The following is a 14,672-nucleotide window of genomic DNA, read 5'->3' as shown; positions in this document are numbered from 1 at the left end:
CCCTCCTCCATTCTCCTCTCCCTTCAATGGAATTCAATCAAGGAGAAGGTGCTTCTTTCTCCCCCTTTCTCCGTTGTTAGGAGAATCTGGAGCACCTCACGCTCATTAAGCCGTAAGTCAGCTGGTCGCTAACGGAGACAGACGCTCAGCCGAAGGAGAGGGGCGCGACGGTCCCCTGCATTCCTCTCATAGCTCACCTCATCTCTTCATTAAGCCCGTCTACACAGGCATAACAACAACGGTGGCGACAGGGCTTTCTCCCAGTTGTATCCAGACTGAAGAAAGATGCAAATAGCAAACGGAATGGTGATTGTATCTCGGGGCATGCGGTGTCGCTTTTTTGTGTCGAGTGGGCAGGTGCACACTTCACAAATAAAGACACCCATGCAACACTCAACATCACATGCACACACACACAAACGCACATATGTACACACAGACAGACACACACACTCATGCACACAGGCACATGCACACACGCACACACAGATCCGCACCCCTCCCTCACACATACACACACAAGCGTGCACACACACACTCTCACACCAATCATCCTCTTTTGACTAAACCCCTCACAACCTCAGCACAGAGGGGCTGCCAGCCAATTTATTTTTCTTTCTGCCATAAAATGAATTTGGAGAGCTCTACATGCCCCTGAGCTCAACTAACAAACTCCCGTGAGCCCCGAGAGAGACAAGCACTGAACGCTAAGCTGCTCTGATCAAATCACAGAGAGGATATAGAAGTATATTCATTTATATACACCACGTCCTGTGTGACAGCTAGTCAGCCTTCTATGTGCTCTCATAACCAAGCAGGACCAAGTGGGAGCACTGAGGCTGAAACCTCACAGGCCATCAGCCCATCAGCCCATCCAGAGCTGTGGTGGTGGTGGTAGTGGAGGGGATTTGTGACGGTCAATGGAGAGATAAAGAGAGGGATGAGATGAATTTCCAGCTGGTATGGCAGACAGGGTGCTAAATACAGGGCTTTATTACAGACAGAAATTCTCCTCCGTTTCATCAGCTGTCCCGGTGGCTGGTCTCAGATGATCCCGCAGGTGAAGATGCCGGATGTGGAGGTCCTGGGCTGGCATGGTAACAAGTGGTTGTAAGGCCGGTTGGACGTACTGCCAAATTCTCTAAAACAACGTTGGAGGCAGCTTATGGTAGAGAAATGAACATTCAATTCTCTGGCAACAGCTCTGGTGGACAATCCTGCAGTCAGCATGCCAATAGCGCGCTCCCTCAAAATGTAGACATCTCTGGCATTGTGTTGTGTGCCAAAACTGCACATTTAAGATTGGCCTTTTATTGTACCCAGCACAAGGTGCACCTGTGTAATGGTCATGCTGTTTAATCAGCTTCTTAATATGCCACACCTGTCAGGTGGATGGATTATCTTGGCAAAGGAGAAATGCTCACTAACAGGGATGTAAACAAATTTGTGCACAACAAATTACAGAAATAAGCTTTTTGTGTATATGAAACATTTCTGGGATCTTTTATTTCAGCTCATGAAACATGGGACCAACACTTTACATGTTGCGTTTATAGTTTTGTTCAGTATAATTTAGCTTTTTGCGACCCGCGGAAACAACTTTGCAGACGACCACCATAACATGTAACATCCTCAAAAGTTCCTGTGAGAAAGCGGCACCGCTCTGTTAACAGAACTCGTTGCTCATTATGAAATCCAACTTTTTGGATATAATGTTAATGATATGTTAGAGAAAGACCCCACTGAACAATTTAGAACATGAAGAATCATATTTATCTCTGTAAAATGTTAAATTTCATCACCAAACTTATATGTATGTTGTGATGCTTTGTCCAGTAAGTCCTATATAGCATTACTGATAATCTCACGAGCGATGTATATTTTTTATATATTTTTTATGGAGTTTATTTGGACAGGGACAATGTACAATAACAACAGAAGTGAGAACTGATGCGTTGCACCAGATTTGAGCTTACAGCTAATTTACATCTACGGTCCCCGAATGAATGTCAAGAGGTGTGTGCCATGAATGTTATGAACGTCAAGAGGGGTGTGCCATGAATGTAATGAACGTCAAGAGACACTACATTACTACTATGTGTACTGTGCTTAATACGAATGAGTCCCCCTCTCAACATAGCAGACACACAATGTTATGGTGTAATTATAAACACCACTGTTTTAATTGCTGTCTTACTATGCTGCTGTTAACAGTGCCAGACATAGTAATCAATATGTAGGTGATAATTGATGAGTGCTTCATTTTACTGTGCTCATCCAGGCTCTCTGATACTACTGTCTGCAGCTGCCTGGAAGTTAACTGATAATTGAAGAGGAGAGAGATGAGAGAAAAGTGTGTCACAGCACGGGGTACTGGGCTCTAGGAGAGACGATGAAGGGGTGGGTGTGTACAGCATATCACGCCACTGCAGCATGCTACTGCCTGCGTGCGCACACACACACACACACAGACAAGCATGTGCACGCACATACACACAAACAAGTATGTGCACGCACGCACGCACGCACACACACACAGACAAGCATTTGCACGCACATACACACAAACAAGTATGTGCACGCACGCACACACACACGCACACACACACACACACACACAGAGTGAGAGAAGCCTGCCCAGTTAAGGCGCTGCATATTCTAAGCAGAGAGAAGATGATAACAAGGAACCAAGCAGCAACCCAGGAAATGTGCTTAGTGGGCCAAACCCTCAGACCACGTTGTAATGGTTAATGGTCTATACAACGTGGTTTTGATGATCTCACCATGTCCTCTAAAACCACATCAAATCTGGAGGAGATACACTTCACATTTTACGCCAGGGGGATCATTTTGTGTCTTCCTCCTCCCGCTCCCGCTCCCTTTCCCCTCCCCCTCTACCTCTCCCCCTCCCCCTCTACCTCTCCCCCTCTCCCTCTCTATCTCTCTCTCACTCTCAATTCAATGGGCTTTACTGGCATAGGAAACATCTCTCTCTCTCTCAGGTCAGTGTACAGAGCACTAGTAATGGAACCTCCCCAAAGAATGACCAATGAAGATGCAATTGTCCTCATTCAATTGAGCAATCAATCTCACTTCTCATTCGCTCCACTCAGCCTCATTACTAAGGCTGGAAATTGCCAGGGAATTCACAATACGATATTATCACGATCCTTAGGTGCCGCTACGATATGTATTGCGATTCTCAGTCAACATTGGCCTCATGGTGAAATCCCTGAGCGGTTTCCTTCCTCTCCGGTAACTGAGTTAGGAAGGACGCCTGTATCTTTGTAGTGTCTGGGTGCATTGATACACCATCCAAAGTGTAATTAATAACTTCACCATGCTCAAAGGGATATTCAATGTCTGCTTTTTTTAAATGTATTTGTATCTACCAATAGGTGCCTTTCTTTGCGAGACATTGGAAAACCTCCCTGGTCTTTGTGGTTAAATCTGTGTTTGAAATTCACTGCTCGACTGAGGGACCTTACAGATACAGTGGGGGAAAAAAAGTATTTAGTCAGCCACCAATTGTGCAAGTTCTCCCACTTAAAAAGATGAGAGAGGCCTGTAATTTTCATCATAGGTACACGTCAACTATGACAGACAAATTGAGAAGAAAAAAATCCAGAAAATCACATTGTAGGATTTTTAATGAATTTATTTGCAAATTATGGTGGAAAATAAGTATTTGGTCAATAACAAACAAGCAAGATTTCTGGCTCTCACAGACCTGTAACTTCTTCTTTAAGAGGCTCCTCTGTCCTCCACTCGTTACCTGTATTAATTGCACCTGTTTGAACTTGTTATCAGTATAAAAGACACCTGTCCACAACCTCAAACAGTCACACTCCAAACTCCACTATGGCCAAGACCAAAGAGCTGTCAAAGGACACCAGAAACAAAATTGTAGACCTGCACCAGGCTGGGAAGACTGAATCTGCAATAGGTAAGCAGCTTGGTTTGAAGAAATCAACTGTGGGAGCAATTATTAGGAAATGGAAGACATACAAGACCACTGATAATCTCCCTCGATCTGGGGCTCCACGCAAGATCTCACCCCGTGGGGGCAAAATAATCACAAGAACGGTGAGCAAAAATCCCAGAACCACACGGGGGGACCTAGTGAATGACCTGCAGAAAGCTGGGACCAAAGTAACAAAGCCTACCATCAGTAACACACTACGCCGCCAGGGACTCAAATCCTGCAGTGCAAGACGTGTCCCCCTGATTAAGCCAGTACATGTCCAGGCCCGTCTGAAGTTTGCTAGAGTGCATTTGGATGATCCAGAAGAGGATTGGGAGAATGTCATATGGTCAGATGAAACCAAAATAGAACATTTTGGTAAAAACTCAACTCGTCGTGTTTGGAGGACAAAGAATGCTGAGTTGCATCCAAAGAACACCATACCTACTGTGAAGCATGGGGGTGGAAACATCATGCTTTGGGGCTGTTTTTCTGCAAAGGGACCAGGACGACTGATCAGATTAAAGGAAAGAATGAATGAAAGAATCAAGGTCCTGGAGTGGCCTAGCCAGTCTCCAGATCTCAACCCCATAGAAAATCTTTGGAGGGAGTTGAAAGTCTGTGTTGCCCAGCGACAGCCCCAAAACAACTGCTCTAGAGGAGATCTGCATGGAGGAATGGGCCAAAATACCAGCAACAGTGTGTGAAAACCTTGTGAAGACTTACAGAAAACGTTTAACCTGTGTCATTGCCAACAAAGGGTATATAACAAAGTATTGAGAAACTTTTGTTATTGACCAAATACTTATTTTCCTCCATAATTTGCAAATAAATTCATTAAAAATCCTACAATGTGATTTTCTGGATTTTTTTTTCTCATTTTGTCTGTCATAGTTGACGTGTACCTATGATGAAAATTACAGGCCTCTCTCATCTTTTTAAGTGGGAGAACTTGCACAATTGGTGGCTGACTAAATACTTTTTTCCCCCACTGTAATTGTATGTGTGGGGTACAGAGATGAGTTAGTCACTCAAAAATCACCTTGACTGGGTAGAATTCCAGTGTTGGATAGTCATAGTCAGCTAGCTAACATAGAATCCCTCTCTGTTTGAGCCGGGTGTTTGGGTAGGCTAAACTACTAACTAGCTGCATTTGCTAGCTAAGTTAAAAAAATACAACAAAATATAGCTAGCTCTCTTTCTCTTGCTTCTCTTTATTTTTTAAAGACATTAATTTGTTCAAAACTGTTCAACTATTGTCTTTCTCTCTCTTTGAGTCAACTACTCACCACATTTTATGCACTGCAGTGCTAGGCTAGCTGTAGTTAGCTTTCAGTACTAGATTCATTCTCTGATTCTTTGATTGGGTGGACAACATGTCAGTTTATGCTGCAAGAGCTCTGATAGGTTGGATGACGTCCTCTGGAAGTTGTCATAATTACTGTGCAAGTCTATGGAAGGGAGTGAGAACCATGAGCCTCCTAGGTCTTGTATGGAAGTCAATGTACCCAGACGAGGACGGAAACTAGCCTTCCTCCGGCTACACCATGGTGCTACCCTACAGAGTGTTGTTGATGTGACTGTAGACCTTAATTGCAAGACGGTGTGTTTTAATCAATCATTTGGTGACATGTGAATATATTTAGTATAGTTTTATCTAAAAATGATAACTTTTTTAATGTTTCACTACTTTTATTTTTATGAAATTCATTGAGGATGGTCCTCCTCTTCCTCCTCTGAGGAGCGTCCACTGTTTAAAACAACATAGTAGTTACTCCTCAATACTAATCTAAATGACAGAGTGAAAAGAAGGAAGCCTGTACAGAATACAACTATTCCAAGACATGCATCCTGTTTGCAATAAGGCAAACATTAACATTATGTCCTGAATACGAAGCGCAACACAACACATCACTGAGTACCACTCTTCATATTTTCAAGCATGGTGGTGGCTGCATCATGTTATGGGTATGCTTGTCATCGGCAAGGACTAGGGAGTTTTTTAGGATACAAATAAATGGAATAGGCCTCCCGAGTGGTGCAGTGGTCTAAGGCGTCACTACAGACCCGGGTTCAATCCCAGGCTGTGTCACGACCGGGAGTCACATAGGGCAGCGCACAATTGGCCCAGCGTCGTCCGGGTTAGGGGAGGGTTTGGCCGGGGGGGGGGCTTTACTTGGCTCATCGCGCTCTAGCGACTCCTTGTGGCGGGCCGGGCGCCTGCAGGCTGACTTAAGTTGTCAGTTGAACGGTGTTTCCGCCGACACATTGGTGCAGCTGGCTTCCAGGTTAAGCGGGCGGGTGTTAAGAAGCGTGGTTTGGCGGGTCATGTTTCGGAGGACGCATGACTCGACCTTTGCCTCTCCCGAGCCCGTTGGGGAGTTGCAGCGATGAGACAAGATCGTAATTGGATTGCAATTGGATATTAAAATAAAAAATGCTTGTCGAACATCTCATTCCAAAATCATCGGCATTAATATGGAGTTGGTCCCCCGTTTGCTGCTATAACAGCCTCCACTCTTCTGGGAAGGCTTTCCACTAGATGTTGGAACATTGCTGCAGGGACTTGCTTCCATTCAGCCACATGAAAAAATTTATGCACTCACTAACTGTAAGTCGCTCTGGATAAGAGTGTCTGCTAAATGACTAAAATGTAAATGTAAGAGCATTAGTGAGGTCGGGCACTGATGTTGGGCGATTAGGCCTGGCTTTCAGTCGGCATTCCTATTCATACCAAAGGTGTTCGATGGGGTTGAGGTCAGGGCTCTGTGCAGGCCAGTCAAGTTCTTCCACACCGATCTCGACAAACCATTTCTGTCAAAAAATTACAGAAACGTCACAAAATGTCGTCATAATATATGCACAAACTTTTCCGAACTGTTTCGGCTGGGAAGCATGCGGACGCCTTTGGCTCTTATCCTGACCCTTTGCTGTCCTACTGCCTCAACTGTCTCAACTCAACACTCCGACACAGAGTGATGGAGAGAGAAACAGAGAGAGCGTGAGAGAGAGAGACAGACACAGCGAGAGAGAGAGAGAAAGAGACAAACAGAGAGAAAGAAAAATAGAGACAGACAGATCAAGTTCAAGTTCAAGTGGAGCTCAGCTCCTTCTCAGCCTCCTGGTGTAGGCAGACATGTACATAACAGGGTGTTTTTAAAACACACACACAAAATATAGCCCCATAGTCTTTTCTTATTAGATAAGAATCTGATTAGGCCTGCCCTCCAGGAACCCAGGAGAGGAGCAGGAGACTCCGGGAGAGTAGGGATATACCGATCCTCTGTCAGTTAGAGAGACAGGAGCACTCTGACAGGACCTAACGAGGAGAACAGGGAACGCAGAGAACACTTAGACCCCTGGAGAACAACTGTGGTTCAGACAGACAGCATCTCTGTGTATATACATGCCGTGATGGAAACAATTGGTGGTGACATTCTTTAGTCACACAACTACTGACATTGAGCCACTACACTAATAAATATTGATAAGTGCTGGGTGGAAGACATGCCATTCGTTCAATAAAGCCAATCTATATGGCAGGCCACATTTTCGGGGTAGCAAAACGTCCCCACTGTCCTATTCTACCAACTTGCTAAAATGGCTGTGTTGTTTTCTGTGTTAGGGATCTGTCATAGGATCATTATAGGCTTTATAACATAAGCCTCCCTATAAAACCTATTCGAATTTGAAGTGACAAAGAGGCTAATATGTCTAACCATGGCAACCATGGCCCAGAGCAACAGCATAGCCAATAGCATGTCAACAGCCAATTCCCATTACCTTGTTGCAATTCACAGTAAACACAGGAGCTACTGGCAGCATGTTGATGATGTCACAGCCTTTGTCTGGAAGGAGGACAGGGACCTTATCTGAGCCACAGCTCCCAATAGGCGTCTGGTATTCTTTTTTAGTTAGGCCAAGGCAGTCGGGTCAAACAAAATAAAATTGTATTTGTCACATGCTTTGTAAACAACAGGTGTAGACTACCAGTGAAATGCTTACTTACGTGCCCTTCCCAACAATGCAGAGAGAAAAATAGAAAAATCATAACACAAGGAATAAATAGACGGGGTGTGGTGGCGGCGGACTTTACAAATGACCTGCCACGACAGGATGCCTATCACCCAGTCCAACCTAATCACCGCTCAGTCTGATGGGCCCAGCTCCTCATGGAGAATAAATCACAGACACATCCCTGGATCTGGGTTTCTTCCCCTGACAAAATGTCAGACAGGGTCGCTTCGTGTCCTCCGAAAAGGAAATATGAAAAGGAGCTGCATGCGAGATCTCTCAATGACGATTCCCTTCGGTCGTTTGTTTAGCTGGAAGCAGCATGTTAAGTGAAGCGGAAACTTGCAGCTATATGAAACCCGGGCAATTTCTGCCACAGTCTAGTGCGCAGATTACTCTGACATAAGTATGTATAATTCATGTGTAATGCTCCAACCAGGAGCTGTTTAGAATCACACACACGTTAAAGCACACACTATCACACACACACAAACACACACGTATGCATATATTCACACACACATACACACACACTGGTACAGAACTCTGGAGAGCAATTAGGCTTCACCACTAAGCCTTAGTGAGGAAAGGTAAGGCTATCGATAAAACCGTCTAACCCCCTACATCCCCCTTCACACCTGCTCGTCGAACATCTCATTCCAAAATCATGGGCATTAATATGGTGTTGGTCCCCCCCTTTTTGCTATAACAGCCTCCACTCTTCTGGGAAGGCTTTCCACTAGGAACATTGCTGCGGGGACCATTGCTGCGGGGACTTGCTTCCATTCAGCCACAAGAGCATTAGTGAGGTCGGGCACTGATGTTGGGCGATTAGGCCTGGCTCACAGTCAGCGTTACAATTCATCCTAAAGGCGCTCGCTGGGGTTGAGGTCAGGGCTCTGTGCAAGCCAGTCAAGTTCTTCCACACCAATCTCAACAAACCATTTCTGTATGGACATCGCTTTGTGCACGGGGGCATTGTCATGCTGAAACATGAAAGGGCCTTCCCCAAACTGTTGCCACAACGTTGGAAGCACAGAATCGTCTAGAATGTCATTGTATGCTGTAGCGTTAAGATTTCCCTTCACTGGAACTAAGGGGCCTAGCCCGAACCATGAAAAACAGCCCCAGACCATTATTCCTCCTCCACCAAACTTTACAGTTGGCACTATGCATTGGGGCAGGTAGCGTTCTCCTGGCATCCGCCAAACCCAGATTCATCTGTCAGACTGCCAGATGGTGAAGCGTGATTCATCACTCCAGAGAACGCGCTTCCACTGCTCCAGAGTCCAATGGCGGCGAGCTTTACACCACTCCAGCCAATGCTTGGTATTGCGCATGGTGATCTTAGGCTTGTGTGCGGCTGCTCGGCCATGGAAACCCATTTCATGAAGCTCCCAATGAACAGTTATTGTGCTGACGTTGCTTCCAGAGGCAGTTTGAAACTCAGTAGTGAGTGTCGCAACCGAGGACATACGATTTTTACGCGCTACGTGCATCAGCACTCGACGGTCCTGTTCTGTGAGCTTGTGTGGCCTACCACTTCGCGGCTGAGCCGTTGTTGCTCTTAGATGTTTCCACTTCACAATAACAGCACTTACAGTTGACCGGGGCAGCTCTAGCAGGGCAGAAAGTTGACGAACTGACTTGTTGGAAAGGTGGCATCCTATGACGGTGCCACGTTGAAAGTCACAGCTCTTCAGTACAGGCCATTCTACTGCCAATGTTTGTCTATGGAGATTGCATGGCTGTGTGCTCGATTTTATACACCTGTCAGCAACGGGTGTGGCTGAAATAGCCGAATCCACTAATTCGAAGGGGTGTTCACATACATATATACTTGTATAACCTTAAAAACATTTAAATGTCTATAAAACAGGATGAAAGAGAGAGGGGGGAGAAAGAGGGAGAGCGACATAAAACAACAGCTAGAAGACGTCTGACCCAGGGGGGTGATAAACAGAGCAGAGGTTTTAGATTCTCTCTCTCTCTCTCTCTCTCTCTCTCTCTCTCTCTCTCTCTCTCTCTCTCTCTCTCTCTCTCTCTCTCTCTCTCTCTCTCTCTCTCTCTCTCTCTCTCTCTCTCTCTCTCTCTCTCTCTCTCTCTCTCTCTCTCTCTCCTCTCCCTCTCCCTCTCCCTCTCCCTCTCCCTTGCAGACTGGTACAGGTGTAGATAGGCTGGCTGGGGATGGAGAGACTAGCAGGAGATGGATCATGGATATAAAATGACTTTCATCTAACCTGCCAGGTCTCCAGCGCTCGGCATTCACTCTGTCTGCTGGTTGTGTTTCTACGTCCACAGTGTTTTCACTCTCTAATGAGGAGGAGTAGGAGTCTAGAGCCTCAGGTCACTGTGTAAGGATCTATTCATTCCACACTTGACATGACTCTTCTCAATTTCATGTGTATTTTTATTGGAGCATGAAATTACCTTGCGATTCCTTAGGGGGGAAAATGTTTGTGTGTTTGCAAAATTAAACACAGAGTTTGGTTGGCTGTGCCTGACTCATACATGAGGAAATGGCCCGTGCAGCTCCAAGATGTGTTACATGGGTACATGTGTATATGTGTTTTGTGACACTGTCTGTTCTGTATGTGTTTATTTTGTAGTGAGATGTGTGTGTGTCCACGTGGGTGCATGAGCGTGCACGTGTCTGATGGTCTGATGTGACATCATCGGCCTCCACTCTTGCTTGCGGAACCAATAGAGGACAAAAGAAGAAAGGCCTATTGTAAACGGGTGAATCGCCAAGGAGGACATTGCAGAGGTGTGGAGCGTGACATGGGTTCTATGTACAGTGGACAAAGAGGGGGGCTTGGTTTTTTAAATGTTGTTCTGTTAGCATGATGTAAGCCAGCAGCATACCACCCTGCATCCAACTACTGGCTTGCCTCTGAAGCTAAGCAGGGATGGGAGATCAGATGCTGCTGGAAGTGGTGTTGGAGGGCCAGTAGGAGGCACTCTTTCCTCTGGTCAAAAAATTATAATAATGCCCTAGGGCAGTGATTGGGGACATTGCCCTGTGTAGGGTGCTGTATTTTGAATGGGACGTTAAACAGGTGTCCTGACTCTCTGTGGTCACTAAAGATCCCATTTCACTTATTGTAAGAGTAGGGGTGTTAACCCCACTGTCCTGGCTAAATTCCCAATCTGTCCCTCATACCATCATGGCCGAGCTTCCAATTGGCTCATTCAACCCCCCTCCTCTCCCCTGTAACTATTCCCCAGGTCGTTGCTGTAAATGAGAATGTGTTCTCAGTCGACTTACCTGGTCAAATAAAAAAGAAAAGATTGTGCCTTAAATGATGTAACTATTGGGGCAAAAAAATGTATTTTCTCTCTCTCTCTCCTTCAGCCATTAGACTAATAAAGGGTCTCTATATTTACATCCTATATACTACTGCAAGTCGAAGAAATTCATCTAGTCCGTCTGTCCTGAGACGGTGATGTCCTGATCAATCACAATGACCCAGATAAACAACCATCCATCCAGTGCCTCTATAACACATCTGCTTTGATGCCATGATGGCCCATAACAGGTTTGTTTGTATTTGGTAGAATCCTGGAACACACCCTGCTCCTCATCAAAGACAGCTGGCCAGCTAAATCATTATTAGGCTAGGAGAGGTTTAGACCAGGGGTAAGCAGCTCTGTTTTTATAAGCCAGATAGTCATTATCAGGGAAGGCTCTGTTACGACCTGGAGGTTTGCAGGTCTAGCGGTCTACAGGTCTGCAGCACGGTGGGACCCAGTTCAGCCCAAACCACTTTGGCCGCTAGCAGGCAGGTGAGGAGTTCTAATCAGAGCACACAGCACGTACAAACAGACAGCAGACAGACAGACAGACACACACACACACAATACACACAGCGACCTGATTGGTTGGCAGGGGCTGAGCGCAGAATCCCAGATTAAACCTGTCAGCTTGACCCACGGAGGAGAAGCACTCAGGACCCACCTAATGCAGCGGAACAGGTGTGTTTGTGTGCATGTGTGCCAGCGTGTGTGTGCCTGTGGTGTAATATCTGACCCATTTCACTGTAACCTAACTGAATAACGCCACCATTGTGTGGGAACTAAAGTGGGCCACAGTGTCACACAGAAGATGGAACATTGTCCAAGGTACCAAAGAAAACACACTGTTGTTCACTGTAATAGTCCTAACTGTCCGCTATTCATCACATGAATACACTCCTCAGCAGCTCATCTGCATGTTGTGAAGCACTGAATGATCAATGGCTCAAGCCCAGAGCATAATCATTCATTCATTGGGAGAAACAAGCATGTGACTGATAAGGACGTAGCTGACCTTCCCTTTGCCTATGTTAGGCTCCTCCCCTTCTCTAGCTCAAGGACATGCTTCCCCAGCCCCCTACAAACAAAGAACAACAGCCCTTCCTGAAAATCAGAAATACAATGGGGGCAGGCTCGGTGTTGTGTTTCCTTGAAAAGTAATGGCAAAATGAGCGGCGGTTGCAAAACAAAGGTAGTGTATTAGGCCTTGTTGGGATTGGCTGCTAAAGAGGTCTGTGTCCCTAAGCAGTCCACGGCCTTGATCCCACAAAATCACACTGTTCTGGGGTAATGAGAGCCCACAGAATCACACTGTTCTGTGGTAATGAGAGCCCACAAAATCACTCTGTTCTGGGTTAATGAAAGCCCACAAAATCACTTTGTTCTGGGGTAATGAGAGCCCACAAAATCACACTGTTCTGGGGTAATGAGAGCCCACAAAATCACACTGTTCTGGGGTAATGAAAGCCCACAAAATCACTCTGTTCTGGGGTAATGAGAGCCCACAAAATCACACTGTTCTGGGGTAATGAGAGCCCACAAAATCACACTGTTCTGGGGTAATGAGAGCCCACAAAATCACACTGTTCTGGGGTAATGAAAGCCCACAAAATCACTCTGTTCTGGGGTAATGAGAGCCCACAAAAATCACACTGTTCTGGGGTAATGAGAGCACACAAAATCACACTGTTCTGGGGTAATGAGAGCCCACAAAATCACACTGTTCTGGGGTAATGAGAGCCCACAAAGTCACACTGTTCTGGGGTAATGAGAGCCCACAAAATCACACTGTTCTGGGGTAATGAGAGCCCACAAAATCACACTGTTCTGGGGTAATGAGAGCCCACAAAATCACACTGTTCTGGGGTAATGAGAGCCCACAAAATCACACTGTTCTGGGGTAATGAGAGCCCACAAAATCACACTGTTCTGGGGTAATGAGAGCCCACAAATACACACACCAGTAAACAGAAAACAGTGCCCAGTCCGCCCACAACCACCAAGAAAGAGAGAGAGAGAGACTGGCGGAGAACACGAGAGAGAGACTAGGAGTGAAAGTGAGAGAGGTGTAGTGAGAATGAGAGAAAGAAACAGAGGGAGAACAAGTAAAAGAGAGAGAGAGAGAGGGAGAGAGAAAGAGGGAGGGAGGGAAAGATGCCCTGGGGTATTTTTCTTCACCGTCTCACCATTGAGGTTTCCAATTAAGGGCAGTATCTTCCCTGATTGCCTTCCCCCCTGCAAGGACCCCACACATTTAGGCCCACCTCTGTCTCCATTCATCTCAGTTTGAGCTGCTGCAGGACCCAACCCCACAACCCCCTCCCCTCCCCTCCCTACCCCAAACCCCCCTCCATCAAATCCAGCCTCATCACCTTCAGAGGGTCAAAACAGCTGGAATGGGAATTGATGCGCTTGGAATGAGAGGGGGACTCGGGAGGGATAGGAGAGATAATAACTTCATCAGCAGTGTTCTGTGTCTGTTGGAAAGCGAAGGGGTTGCAATCATTCCACTTTCCTTTGTCCATCTTTGTGCAATCTCTGCTTATCAAACATGTGGCTGGTTAACAATAGAGGACAATGCGGTAGAACCAGGCAGCCAAAACCACTCAAATGTATCTAATCATAGAGAGAGAGAGAGATGTCCTTACTTAGCCTCAGCGGTTCCCCGACTCCCCTACTATTGACCCCAAAACTGTTTCAATTGGTTTAGAAGGGTGGATGGTGGATGCATCATAGTCCATTTACATGATGAAACACTGAGAGCCTAAGATGGTTTTAAACAGATTGTCTTAGGAGACATATCAGAAATAGTCAGCAGCCAATCTGGATTTAACTTAGGCCCAATGGTTAACGCATCCTAAATATGGACTCAAATGTTGCTGACTCTCTTTCAACACAACTAAGGGTATAAACATTGAAATAGAAAGGAAGTTGGAACAGAGAAAATGACAAATACTGCATATTTTCTTTCTCTTTTTTCCTTCTCTCTCTCTCTCCCTCTACATGGCGAGCATCATCAGCCTCTCTAATATCACAGGAGGCAGATCAACTAGCAGCAGAATCCAATGGGCTAGCCAGGCCCAGCAGCTTGTCGAGCTCAATACTACAGCAGCATCACTTACACACCCAGACAGGAGCCACAGAATACCAATCAATTATTTACAAATCTCATTTTATTACCTTTATACACACGTCTGTGATTCTCTCTCTCTCTCTCTCTCTCTCTCTCTCTCTCTCTCTCTCTCTCTCTCTCTCTCTCTCTCTCTCTCTCTCTCTCTCTCTCTCTCTCTCTCTCTCTCTCTCTCTCTCTCTCTCTCTCTCTCTCTCTCTCTCTCTCTCTCTCTCTCTCTCTCTCTCTCTCTCTCTCTCTCTCTCTCTCTCTCTCTCTCTCTCTCTTTGT

General features: G+C 45.8%; 1 protein-coding gene across 1 annotated transcript in view; it reads right to left on the bottom strand.

Moving 5' to 3' along the window:
* LOC311149580 (microtubule cross-linking factor 2-like) overlaps positions 1 to 14,672 on the bottom strand; it is a gene marked incomplete at both ends in the record, with an annotated part of 52,273 nt that overhangs the window by 25,340 nt on the left and 12,261 nt on the right. The window lies entirely within an intron of this gene.

The sequence above is a fragment of the Coregonus lavaretus genome (genome assembly GCF_964263955.1).
Source record: "Coregonus lavaretus genome assembly, chromosome: 22".
In the NCBI taxonomy this organism is placed as follows: domain Eukaryota; kingdom Metazoa; phylum Chordata; class Actinopteri; order Salmoniformes; family Salmonidae; genus Coregonus; species Coregonus lavaretus.
The sequence above is the reverse complement of the archived record's forward strand: the minus strand, read 5'-3'. Positions and strand labels throughout refer to the sequence as shown.